The sequence below is a fragment of the Sorghum bicolor genome, chromosome 8, assembly GCF_000003195.3.
Source record: "Sorghum bicolor cultivar BTx623 chromosome 8, Sorghum_bicolor_NCBIv3, whole genome shotgun sequence".
NCBI classification, from domain to species: Eukaryota; Viridiplantae; Streptophyta; class Magnoliopsida; order Poales; family Poaceae; genus Sorghum; species Sorghum bicolor.
Window position 1 is genome coordinate 10,809,167 of NC_012877.2, and position 13,679 is coordinate 10,822,845.

The following is a 13,679-nucleotide window of genomic DNA, read 5'->3' on the forward strand; positions in this document are numbered from 1 at the left end:
TTTAGAAAACTTGTTGAAGTAACTAGACAAATAAAGGATATTATTAGGTTCTTCTTTAATTATACATGTTTACTAGTAAATGTGAAATTTATAATTATTTAAAAATTGAGTATGGACAGTAAATGACAACCGTGACCGGGTCTTCGGTCTCTCAACGGGTTCAAAAGCGATACCGGCCGGAACTCCCTCTCATTACTTGTGGCAAGTGTGGACAGAAGATTGTAATGGAGTACAAAGTGTCGAAAGAGAGAGTAAACAAGAGTCGTATATTCTACAAGTGTCCGGATCGTAATGTGAGTTATTTCTAGACATTTGCTTATATATGTGCTTATTTTTTTAATGATATTAATTAAACTTTTTATTCTCTGTTTTAATTTCAGTGGGATGGTACCGGCGGATGTACAGGTTGGTACTGGGAGAAAGAATATATTCAACACATCAAGAAATCTTTTGCATAGGCGGTTGAGGCTGAAGGTGGCGAGGCAGTGAGCCGGCGAAAGGAGTTCAATCAAGCGAATGATCTATCTAGGATCGGACGCGAACTAATTATGTTGCTTAAGTACATTTTAGTTTTTGTTTTTTTAGTGCTAGTTGCGATTGTATTTGTTGTAGCCAAGCTTGCTTGAATTAATCAACTATGTGTGTTAGACATGTTGTGCAATAAGATGAGAAACTATATGTGCATGGTTTTCATAATATATATGTTATATTTAATGCAGATGGTAACATATAATTATATGTATAATGCCGATCGGCGCTCCGAAGAGTTCATTAATGGCGTGCACTATTTCTTAAGTGTGGCCGAGACAAATAAGAGAGACGGTTTCATGTGCGTCCATGTGCTGTGTGCAAGAATTTGACGGAATATTCTAACTCAAGAACTCTTCATTCACACTTATTAAAGTCTAGTTTCGTACCAAACTATATTTGTTGGACCAAGCATGGAGAAAGCGGGATTATAATAGATGAAGATGAAGAAGAATTAGAAGAATTGGACCACGCCAACATTATTGCTCAGTACGGTGGCTTCAATGATGTTGCAATGGGGGAAGATAATGAAGAAGAGGTAGCAGCAGAAGATGATCGGGGCGATGATGCTTTTGGTGATGCCATCCGTGATGCACAAAGAGAATGTGAAAGTGTGAAAGAGAAGGCCAAGTTCGAGCGCATGCTAGAGGACCACAGGAAATCGTTATATCCCATCGCTGAAGAGGGGCAAAAAAAGCTAGGTACCACACTGAAATTGCTGCAATGGAAGGCAAAGAATGGTACATCTGACAAGGCATTTGGGTAGTTATTGAAGATCATAAAAAAGATGCTTCCGAAAGACAACGAATTGCCCACCACTACGTATGAAGCAAAACAGGTTGTCTCCCATGTGGAAGAAGAAATCCATATTTTTGGAGCTACCTTACTAGAATGTCCTAGAGTTCCACAACACGATCGACGTGATGCATCTGACAAAGAATCTTTGTGTGAACTTGCTTGGGTTCATGGGTGTCTACGGGAAGTCTAAGGATTCACTTGAAGCACGACAAGACTTGCAGCGCATGAAAGAACGAGACAACCTGCATCCAGAAAAGATAGATGACGGATGTCATTACTTAAGCCCTGCTAGCTACACTCTGAGCAAAGAAGAGAAGGAAAGCATGTTTGAATGTCTTAGCAGCATCAAGGTCCCATCTGGATTCTCCTCCAATATCAAGGGAATAATTAATGTACCAGAGAAGAAATTCCTAAACTTAAAGTCCCATGACTGTCACGTGCTAATGACGCAATTGCTACCGATGGTTTTAAGAGGACTTTTACCTCCACACGTACGTCTAGCCACCATAAAGCTATGTGCATTCCTCAATGCAATTTCTTAGAAGGCAATCAATCCAGAGCAACTAGCTACTCTGCAGAATGATGTCGTTCAATGTCTCGTCAGCTTTGAGTTGGTGTTCCCTCCATCCTTCTTCGATATCATGACACACCTCCTAGTTCATCTGATCAAAGAGATTCGTATTCTCGGTCCTGTGTTCCTACGCAACATGTTCCCCTTCGAGAGATTCATGGGTGTCCTAAAGAAATATGTCCATAGTCGTTTCTGGTCAAAAGGAAGCATTGCCAAGGGCTATGGAACAGAGGAGGTCATAGAGTTCTGTGTTGACTTTATTCCAGACCTTGACCCAATTGGCATTCCTGAATCTCGACACGAGGGCAGACTCAGCGGAAAGGGAACACTTGGGAAGAAAACATATATTGGTACGGGAGACGATTACTTCAATAAAGCACACTACACAGTTCTCCAGAACTCCTCATTGGTGGAACCATATGTCGAGGTACACAAAGATTTCCTACGGTCCCAATGGCCCAGGAAGAATGAAGCTTGGATAATGCGTCAGCATATGGAAACTTTCGGTGATTGGTTACGCAAAAAATGTCAGGGTGATGAAAACATTGATGAGAAGTTTTATTTGTTGGCCAGGCAACCATCATGGCATGTCCTCACATACAAAGGGTATGAGATAAATGGTAACACATTTTACACAGTAGGCCAAGATAAAAGGAGCACCAACCAAAACAGTGGTGTACGCGTGGATACCACAGATCCAAATGGGAATAGATAAACATATTATGGACGCATAGAAGACATATGGGAACTAGACTATGCAGCTAATTTTAAAGTTCCTTTGTTCTGGTGCCAATGGGTGAAGATGACCGGAGGTGGGGTAACAGTCGACAAGGAGTATGGGATGACAACCGTGGACCTTAACAATAGTGGGTTCAAAGACGAACCATTCGTCCTTGCTGCAGACGTGAGTCAGGTGTTCTATGTCAATGATATGTCTACGAAACCAAAGAGAGAAAAAAATGATGACCACTCAATCATCAATGAGCCAAAGCGCCACATTGTCCTTTCTGGGAAAAGAAACATTGTCGGAATTGAGGACAAGTCAGACATGTCAGGCGATTACGAAATTCAAATGAGTGACTATGAATTCTTTCAAAATTCAAAATTGAGTGGTTCAAAATTTTCGAAAAGAAAAGTTGATCATTAGACCAAATGTAGAACTTGATGAGTGTAACAAACTTTGTATTCATGACTTTTCTATTTGGAACCATCTAGGGTTCGGTCAAAGTGTGTGTTTGTAAAAACCAATGCTTTGACTTTGGTCAAACTTGGTCAAATTACCCATTTGATGTCTTGAAATGAAAAAAATTCGAATACAAAGTTGTTAGAAATTATCAAGATCTACATTTGATATATTGTCTATTTTTCCATTTGAATAAATTTGAGCCAGTCCTAAGCACATTTGTTTAAAATCCAGGACGTGATTTGGTCAATCTTGGTCAAATGACAAACTAAATTACTTAAAATGAAAAAAAATTAAATACGAAGTTGTTTAGATATCATCAAGATCTAAACTTTTTATATAGATAATTTTTCCATTTGAGAAAGTTTAAGTTAACAATACCCACAAAATCTTGAATCTCACACAAACTATATGAAACTATATGTGTCAATTGTCGATTTTCAACTACACATTCCCAACACTTTGTCAAATGCAAAAATGGTCTATATATTAAATGTAGATTTTGATGAGTGGAACAATATTGGTATTTATGACTTTTCCATTCGAGACCATCTAGGGTTCCGAAAACCGATGCGTGGCTATGAATTCTTTCAAAATTCAAAATTGAGTGGTTCAAACTTTTCCAAATGGAAAGTTGACCATTAGACCGAATGTAGAACTTGATGAGTGTAACAAACTTTGTATTCATGTGTTTATCAAGATCAAGATCAAATACACACTTAGACCAAATCTAGGGTTCGGTCAAAGTGTGTATTTATCAAGATCTACATTTTTATATAATAAATAGATTTTTTATTTGATGAAAATTGTACCCTACTAGCATTCTGAGTAATAAATGACAAAAATAAAAAGTTTAATGTCAATATGATATGAAAATAGATTTCCTGTTGATTGGATATAGTTTTTTTAAATTTATTGGAATAATATATTTTTGCATTAACAAAATACTAGACATTAGTTACAAAATTATTGCAAATTTTAAAAATACAATAAGATATTTAAGGTTAAAAATTTTCATGTGTACATAAAAAATACAATATATGTCACTTTTTTAAAAATATTATGCAAAATATTTAATTTACTATACAATTAATAATGTATAATGTATATATAAGCACTTTAAAAGCTGAAACTAAAAAACAGGCCCTTTAGCACCGGCCCATGGTTGGAACCGGTGCTAAAGGGTCCTGAAAATTTTAGGACCCCGCCTAAGGACCCTTTAGCACCAGCCCGTGGCTGGAACCGGTACTAAAGGGTTCCTTTAGCACCGGCTGGTGTTACGAGCCGATGCTAAAGGGTCACTCTTTAACACCGGCTCGTGTTACAAGCCGGTGTTAAAGACCCTTTAGCACCAGTTCCACCCACGGTCCGGTGCTAAAGGGTCCGCCCCTATATAAATGCACAGGAGCCCTAGATCCGGCAGTTCCTTCGTCTTCATCTCTAGCGCCGCCGTTTGTCTTCACCGCCGTCGTTTGATCTCCCAGCGCCGCCGCAGCGGCCACCACCAGCGCCGGCCACCATCTTCCACATCGTCCAACTCCGGTCGTCTCCTCCCTACGTACTAGATCGAACTTCGGCTAGCTAATCTACAAAATGAATGAATGTTATGATATATATATATATATATATAATAAATGTATATAATAAATAAATGTTATGATATACTGTGTTTTGAATATACATATATATAATATACAATTGTATATTTATTATATATATATATATATATATACATTTATGATATATATTGTGTTTTGAATTGTTATAATATATATACATATATACAATTGTTTATCATAAATTCATTGTGCTAGTATAATTGTGTTTTGAATTGTTATGAAATATATTGTGCTAGTATATTATTCTAGTATTACTTTTTAGTATATTATTCTAGTATATTATTAATTTTAGTGTTTTGTATATATTATTGTTTGTACTATTATTCTAGTATTATTTTTTAGTATATTATTATATTGTATTACTAGGCTTAAAAGACTTTTTAGTATATTATTCTAGTATATTATGAATTGTTATGAAATATATTATGCTAGTATTACTTTTTAGTATATTATTCTAGTATATTATGAATTATAGTGTTTTGTATATATTATTGTTTGTACTATTATTCTTGTATTATTTTTTTAGTATATTATCCTAGTGTATTACTTGGCTTAAAAGATTCTAGTATTATTTTTTAGTTTAGAGCACTCTAGCACTTTCATTTGTAGTATATATATATATGCAGACATAGAAATGGCCGACAGTCCTCACGATGATCCTGATTATATGGAAGATGCCATTCAAAATATGATCGACGACGTTAGTCAGTGCTTTACTGATTACAACGAGATCATGCAAGACAATCGGACTGAGTAACAAGAGGGCAATGTGATAGGCTACCGATATGAATCGGTACGAGGGTGGCCCGATCTTCACGATAGTAGATCAAAAGAATAAGGATAACTTGCTGCGAACAGCGGGTAACTAGCTTTATACATGACAAAGCTTGGGTGCGACCAAGCGAGGGGGAGAGAGGCACCGAAACCACGAAGACTTCGACTCGATCTCCGAACGACCGCAAAACCACAATCCGGAACAAATCCACACCATACGGCGCAGCCGAACGGAAGCCGTAGAGCACGAAGTAGGGAAACCCAGAGGATTCACTTCACTAGTCCATGAAGAACAAGGAAGAACAAAGGTTGAGTAAGGCACTCAGCAGCACGGCTACAATATCATGTAGTTTATCAAATGATCAAAGGTTGCTAATAGCTTAGAGGTAGGGGATATTTATATAGGAACAACCCTCTGTTGACGGTCCTTAATGCTTACATTTAACCATCAACTAATCATAGAAAAGGATCCAAATGCAACCAACACCTAGACTTAGGGTTTTATCTGACAGAATTCCACAAGTTTTGGTGTTTGTCTATTTCTGCAGGGGGTTATCAGAAAATACGGAAGAAAGGCCCACACGTCGGGTTTACATAGAGATATTAACGTGCCGCACAATTATCTACCATCTAGAAGACTCCAGAAGCCACGAGACCGAAGCGGAGGCCGAGAGGACTTAGGCACAGGGCGCCCGCCCTAGTCCCTTGGGCGCCCGCCCTCCCCCCTGGACCAAACAGAGTCCAATTCGGGGACAACACTCCACCGACCTAAAGGATCAAGGAAAACCGTGCGATCAATGTCGGTTTGATCCGACGGCCCAGATTCACTTGAAGGGACTATAAAACCAGACCCCCCTGGCCCCTGGAGATCATACCTCTTCTACAGAATCAAAGTTAGGGTTTCAATTCTTCATCCAAGTAGAGAGGATCCCTCTAGTTCTTCTAGTTCTACCTCTAGTTCATCTAGATCTAGTTCTAGTTTTAGTTCCTCTAGTTCTAGTTCTAGTTAGTTCTAGTTGTAATCTAGAAAATAGGGAGAGAGAAGAGGAGAGCGGAGGAGGAGCCGGATCTGTCGGATCTTCCTCAACATTGTACTTTTGCAGCATCTGGTTCGTTCTTCATCGTTCTCCAGGTTCTTCAACTCATAACTCCTGAGTTCTCTAATTACTTTTATTTACATTCAAGTTATTTATTGGATTCCCGCTTGCATCAAGTGCTCTAATCTTTGAAACATTAGAGTAGTAATTAATAGATTAGACGTGGTGTTTAGTCTTGCAATTACCTAGAATTGCACCCAATCCTGCGGATTGTTGTGGTAGCCTTAGGGTAGTGACAGCTCTAATGGTCGACGTATTCCACCACGTTCGGATCGGTGTTTGTAGGACCGTAGTCAGACCTTCCTCCCTTCTCATCTCTTTCTGTGGTTAGTGCTCTGATGTCCCGATATAGATAATCTTGAAGTAATTCTTGATTCTTAGATCAACTAGAGAACTCTCAGGAAACTTCCTCTCTTCCCACCAAAAATAATTATATAGTTATCCTTGGGCAATCTTGGATCTTAATTAGTACACTCACGTTCTCTGTGGAAAATCGATACTCTGGAATACTCCCGGGTGAAAGCTACATCGGTATCCGTGCGCTTGCGGATTTTTCTGTTTGCGTTTAAAATACCCAACAAGCTTTCTGGCGCCGTTGCCGGGGAACGGTAGCTGTGCTAGTTTCGAACCAAGTCGTCCGTGTATCCTTTTTCTTTTCCTTTTTTACCACATTCACCTTACCATTTTCACCACACCACATGGATTTCACTCTAAGCATTAATGAGCATGGAATTTATTTCATAGCCACTTCATTTGCTCCATGCTCATATGCAACATCTTCACAATCCATTGGTCTCTCCAACATCACCACATTCGAGATCTCCAACCCCCACTTCCTTTCTATTTATAAAAACTTTAAAAGGGCGGTTGTCGATGCATATGTCTATAAGAAATATTGCAGATCTCGTTGAGTTGATCTTGATATAGGTCAGCGTTGGAGGGGAAACCACTTCGCCGACATAAATTGATGGTTTCCCAAAGACAAGCTTAGTGTCCTAAAACAAGCACTGATCAGATCGTAACATGAGCTTTTAATTATTTGCAATATTAACTTGTGTATTGAGCATATAAGGATAATTGTAAAAATATTCCTTCGGGTATTCTTGTCACTAACCTTTCCAGGATTGGAGCAAGAAGATTGGATGAATGACAAGCACAAGGTATGTCCAACCAATCATCATACAATATTGAATTAAATTCATCCAAACTTGAATTTTGCAAAATTCAAGCTTGGGGGAATACTTTACATAAAAACATCCTTTGCCATGTTGCTATGTTGGTTGTCCCTACCTTTGAGACATGCTCAATTTGTTAAATACTAATCACACTACTTTATCTCCACTTGAGTAGATCTCTATAAATGCTCTCATGCTACCTTTATTTGCATTAGTATATGTCTAAGTTTGGAGTAGTTTCATTTATCTCTTAATTAAGCATGGTGCTTAGTTTAGGAATGATGCTCTTACTTCCAAAGGATTTTAAATTAAGCATGATGCTTAGGTTAAAATGCCCTCCTAAATCAAATTAGACATGGTGTCTAGGTTGATTTTTGAGCCGATAGTATGCTATAGTAGATATTGGATATTTTGTTGGACTAACCCCTGCAGGAAAACTTTCAATATCGTCCTGGGAAGTCCTGAGATAAACTCACATTGGAGATAAAGAGAGAGACACATGAAGTTTAACAATTTACACAAGGAAGGCATAGCTCACAAAAGATGATCCATGGAGGTGCCACAAACACGATGCACAACCGCTAAGAGAGGAAAGCTTCCACAAGGTGATACCGTACCATCACTCTTCAAGTAAGGTAACATCTTAAGGTACTTGACTATCACTTCTATAAGCTTCTCCTTGGTTCTGGCATTCACATGAATAAAAGAGACAAACATGTATGATTTACAATTCTAGATTAACCAACCCAATCGATTTAATATGTTTAGTCCTTTCACCTTTGTGATCCCACACTAAATGTTGCACACACAATCTTTGGAAGATATATATAAAAAAAGAGATAAGTATATGTTGACGGTCCTTAAGTATCAAATTTAATTAACAAATAAACAAAGAAAAGGATCCAAATGAAATCAACATCCAGACGTAGGGTTTTATCTGACAGAATTCCATGAGTTTTGGTGTTTGTCTATTTCTGCAGGGGGTTATCAGGAAATACGGAAGAAAGGCCCACATGTCAGGATTACGTAAAGATATTAACGTGCTGCGCAATTATCTTACATCTTGAAGACTCCAGAAGCCACGAGACCGAAGCGGAGGTGAAACGGGGCCAGACCCTGGGCGGCCGCCCAGTTGGTCAGGGCGCCCGCCCTGCCCCTGAGTCCAATCAGGACTTTGCTTTGCGGGAAGTCTCCACCGACCTAAAGGATGAATCTAAACCATACAATCTATGTCGGTTTGATCCAAGGGCCCATATTCACTTGAAGGGACTATAAAACCAGACCCCCTGGACCCTGGAGGAGAGAGCCTCTCAACCCTAATTCATTGTTCCATCAAGGGAGAAGAAGCCTCTGATCAAGATTAGAGCCACCACATCAATTAGATATCTAGATTAGCATAGCTACATAGGATTAGAACTAGAAGGAGTCAATCTTCGATTGGTTTCCGGATCTGTCAGGAGGATTCTTGGTAATTCTCTAATTGTGCTTCTAATTGCTTTCTAATTATCTTTGTTCTTTAATATTATGAATATGACTTTGTTCTACTTCAATATATTGCTTATGACTTTGCTCTACTTGCTTATATTGAAGATTATATTGTTCTTAGTTTATCATAGTTATGTACTTGGCTTAGTTAGATACGATCTATATACATGCTTAGGATCGTATAGCGTTTATCCATCGGATCCATGGGTAAATGATAGATATTGTGTAGGCGTGGTGCTTATACCGTATTTATCTGCGATTGTACCCAATATGCCAGATCGTGGGGTGGTTCGTGATAGTGACAGCTTCATTGATTCTTATATAGTCCCCCTCTCGTGTATTGGGCTGGCAGAGCAACATTATTACAGGGGAGTGATTGCTATGTTTCTCATATTCCTTGCTAATATCACTATGCATGGGCGTAGTCTTGTCTCGCAATGATTGCTAAGTATACTTGCACTAACTATGATATGCTAGACTATATAGTTAAGAATAACTTAGGGAATATTCTTGTAGTTCGTTCTAATACCATGCTAATGACTTTCTAGAGTATCTAATTGAGGTGCTTATCATATTTATTATGTGGCTAGATCAGATTAGTTATCCTTGTCACTATTATTATTTCATATATCTTTTATGTGACACTTATCCCTGTATGATGAGTTAGATATAATGTTCTCAATTATACATGCAATGATAGATGCTCAATCTCATATTCTATTCTGTAATCATTAGTGATGATTTCTAATCCCTTCCCAGTGGTAAAAATATAAATAACGATACCTGGAATACTTCCCGGTTAAAATGCTACATCGGTATTAATCTGTGCGCTTGCAGATCCCATTCATTATTTATTTAGAAGAGCAATTGCATATTTCAATACCGCGTCTCTTATATCATGCTGGGGATGACAACTTGGCTTAAGTGGTGTAAGGGATAGGTTTGGCATTTTTGGCACCGTTACTAGATTTAGAGAACTTAGTCTACTTTTAGTAATGATGTTAAGAATACCCAACAGTATAGATAGATTATCTTTCCATTAGGTTGAGTGATCTGATCTGACAAATGTTTTAAATGCTACACTCATGATCTTATTATCCATCAACTTTGTCTTGCTCACTATGCTTAAGGTTAGAGAGAACAAATACACTTTTGGTTCTGTTGGTGTTTTCCACCAACAGGGCCCATGCACTTGATCTCTGCCTTGTCTCTATGAGCAGGTACACTTCTAGCAAAATATGAAGGACTTTACAACTCTCAGACTCCACCAAGTGAAGAACCTAGATCTACGAGCACAAACACACTGGAGATACTGGACACTCAGGCAATCACTGCCCTGAGATGCTTGAGGATGTAAACTACTTCAACAACAACTACTACTACAACCGTCCTCAACAAAACCAAGGTTGGAATCAACGAAGGCCTAACTACTCAGAGAGGCGATCCAGGACGTCCCGTCATCCCGATCTCCATCGGCATGGTGGACTTCCTAGAAGCACTCTGCAACTTTGGCTCCAGCGTCAACATTATGCTCAGGGTACTCTATGAAAAATTCTTTACACATCCTTTCCTAGAAACAACCATGTGTTTGCAGCTTGCAGATCAGACACTAAGTTTCCCAAAGGGAATATTCAAGAACCTCTACGTCCGAGTTGGTACCTTATACGCTCCAGCAGACTTCGTGGTGATAGAGACTGATACTGATGAGAGGGCACCCATCATCCTAGGGAGGCCATTCCTGAACACCTCAGGAGCTATCATCTACACTAGTGCTGCTAAAATCCATTTCTACATCACGACTGACTGTTGACCTTCTTAGCAGTCTGTACTAATTCTGGTCTGCAGGCAATATAGAGTATCCAAACTGGTCGCCACTAGATTAATTGGAAAGTAGACTCGACACGCTTTCCAACAAGTCCTTATGGGTCTTCATAGATTTTGTGATTAAAAAGTTATGAAGATTTCTTTGCACTCGTCCGTTCTTGACTTCCACTGGTCCGTTTTTGACTCTCTGGTCCGTTTTGTAGTGTCTTCTGGGACTTGCACTGGTTCGTTCTTCAGGGTCCGATTCATTCTTTTCTTCTTCTATATATCTTAGTACAATCAAGGTAGAACACTTAGGTAGAATATAATTCTCATTAATGTTAAAATGAATCTCAAAAAGTAGCGCGTGAACCTCTTGTTGTAGCTTCTTTGCACGACTCCATCGATGACTTGGGCTGGTGTCGGTTTAGGTAAAACTTGAGTGGTTGTAGCATGACTTGGAGCTTGTGACATCTTACTTGCTGGCATGGTCATATCATCCTCCCCCTCTTGAAAAGGAGTCATCCTCGACTCGTCCAATCCAAGGAAAGGAGATAAATCGGTGACATTGAAGCTTGTGCTCACACCATACATACTTGGGAGATCAATTTCATATGCATTGTCATTGATCTTGTGAAGCACTTTGAATGGGCCATCGGCTCGGGGTTGCAGCTTGCTCGTGTTGTTCAGGAAAGCGATCCTTGCGCAGGTGCACCCAAACCAAGTCTCCCGGTTCAAATAACATCTTCTTACGACCCTTGTTGGCGTGCTTCTCATATAACTTGGTCATCTTCTCAATGTTTGCTTTAGCTCGATCATGAAGCTTTTTGACAAATTCTACTCGCTTGCTTGCATCAAAGTTTACACGTTCCTGCATAGGCAAAGGCAAAAGATCGATGGGAGCAGTAGGTTTGAACCCATAGACAATCTCAAATGGACAAAATTTTGTGGTCGAATGTACTGCCTTGTTGTATGCAAACTCCACATGAGGCAAGCTTTCTTGCATGAGAACGCCATCAATTCCTACACCACTCGCATCACATTCAATTTCAAATATCTTACCGAAATCTAGAAGTGCAAGAAGTGGGGCTGTTGTCAACTTCATTTTCAGTTCTTCAAACGCCTTCTCTTGTACTTCTTTCTTTGTCAACTCATTGATTGGAGCAGCAATGGTGCTAAAATCTTTCATAAATCGCTGGTAGAAACCAGCAAGTCCAAGGAAGCTACGCACTTGGCTTGAATTTTGTGGAGGCATCCACTCATGAAAAGCTTTGATCTTTTCCTCATCCACCTTCACACCACGTCCTGAAACAACAAAGCCATGAAAAACTATCTTGTCGGTGCAAAATGTGCACTTGTCAAGGTTAGCATACAATTTTTGCTCACGTAGGACAGCAAGCACACTTTGGATATGTTCAACATGTTTATCAAGAGACTTGCTGTAAATTAATATATCATCAAAGTAAACCACAACAAACTTGCCAATGAAAGATCTAAGCACATGATTCATCAATCTCATAAAGGTACTTGGTGCATTAGTCAATCCAAAGGGCATTACCAACCATTCATACAGCCCGAACTTGGTTTTAAAAGCTATTTTCCACTCATCTCCTTCTCTCATTCTTATTTGGTGATAGCCACTTCTCAAGTCAATTTTAGTGAAAATTGTTGCACCACTAAGTTCATCAAGCATATCATCAAGTCTAGGAATGGGATGCCTATATCTTACTGTGATGTTATTAATAGCTCTACAGTCAACACACATTCTCCATGAACCATCTTTTTTAGGAACTAAAAGAACAGGGACTGCACAAGGTGAAAGACTTTCCTGCACATACCCTTTTCTCATCAATTCTTCCACTTGTTGCTGAATTTCTTTTGTTTCCTCTGGATTGGTGCGGTATGTAGCTCGGTTTGGAAGTGAAGCACCAGGAACAAGGTCAATTTGATGTTCAATTCCTCTCTTAGGTGGCAGCCCTAGTGGTTCCTCCTCTAGAAAGACATCCTCACATTCCTGTAACACATTAAAAACAACACGTGGCAAAGTAGAGGATAAGTCGTTAGTTGAAAGAAAATTTTCTTTGTACAGGAGTACAAAGAATGTGGCATTGGGTTCACTCAATTCTTTTAAATCCCCCTTCCTAGTCATCATAACTAATCCCTCTTTTCCCTTTGTCTTGGTTATTTGCGGCTGTGGGGTTTTATTTGGCTTTGGAAACACTCCCTCAATATTTTTGTGGGTCACTCGCAAGTGGTTCTCACTCTCTCGCTATTTTCTTTTTAGATCATCATTCAAAATCTCCTCCGGTGTTAAAGGGAGCAAAGAAATTCGCTCTCCTTTGTACATGAAATCCAGCTTGTTGGTTCTTCCAAAGATCTGAACATCACGATCATGTAACCATGGTCTTCCTAGCAGCAGTTGGCATGCTTGCATAGGCACCACATCACACTCCACATGATATTATACCTCCCAATAGAGAAAGAAACTGTCACAACATGGCTCACACGCAGCACACCACAATCATTCAGCCACTGCATCTTGTATGGATTAGGATGACGCCTTTGTTTTAGCTCCATTCGATCAACCAATTCTTGGCTAGCAATATTGTTGCAGCTGCCATTGTCAACAATAATTCTACACAACTT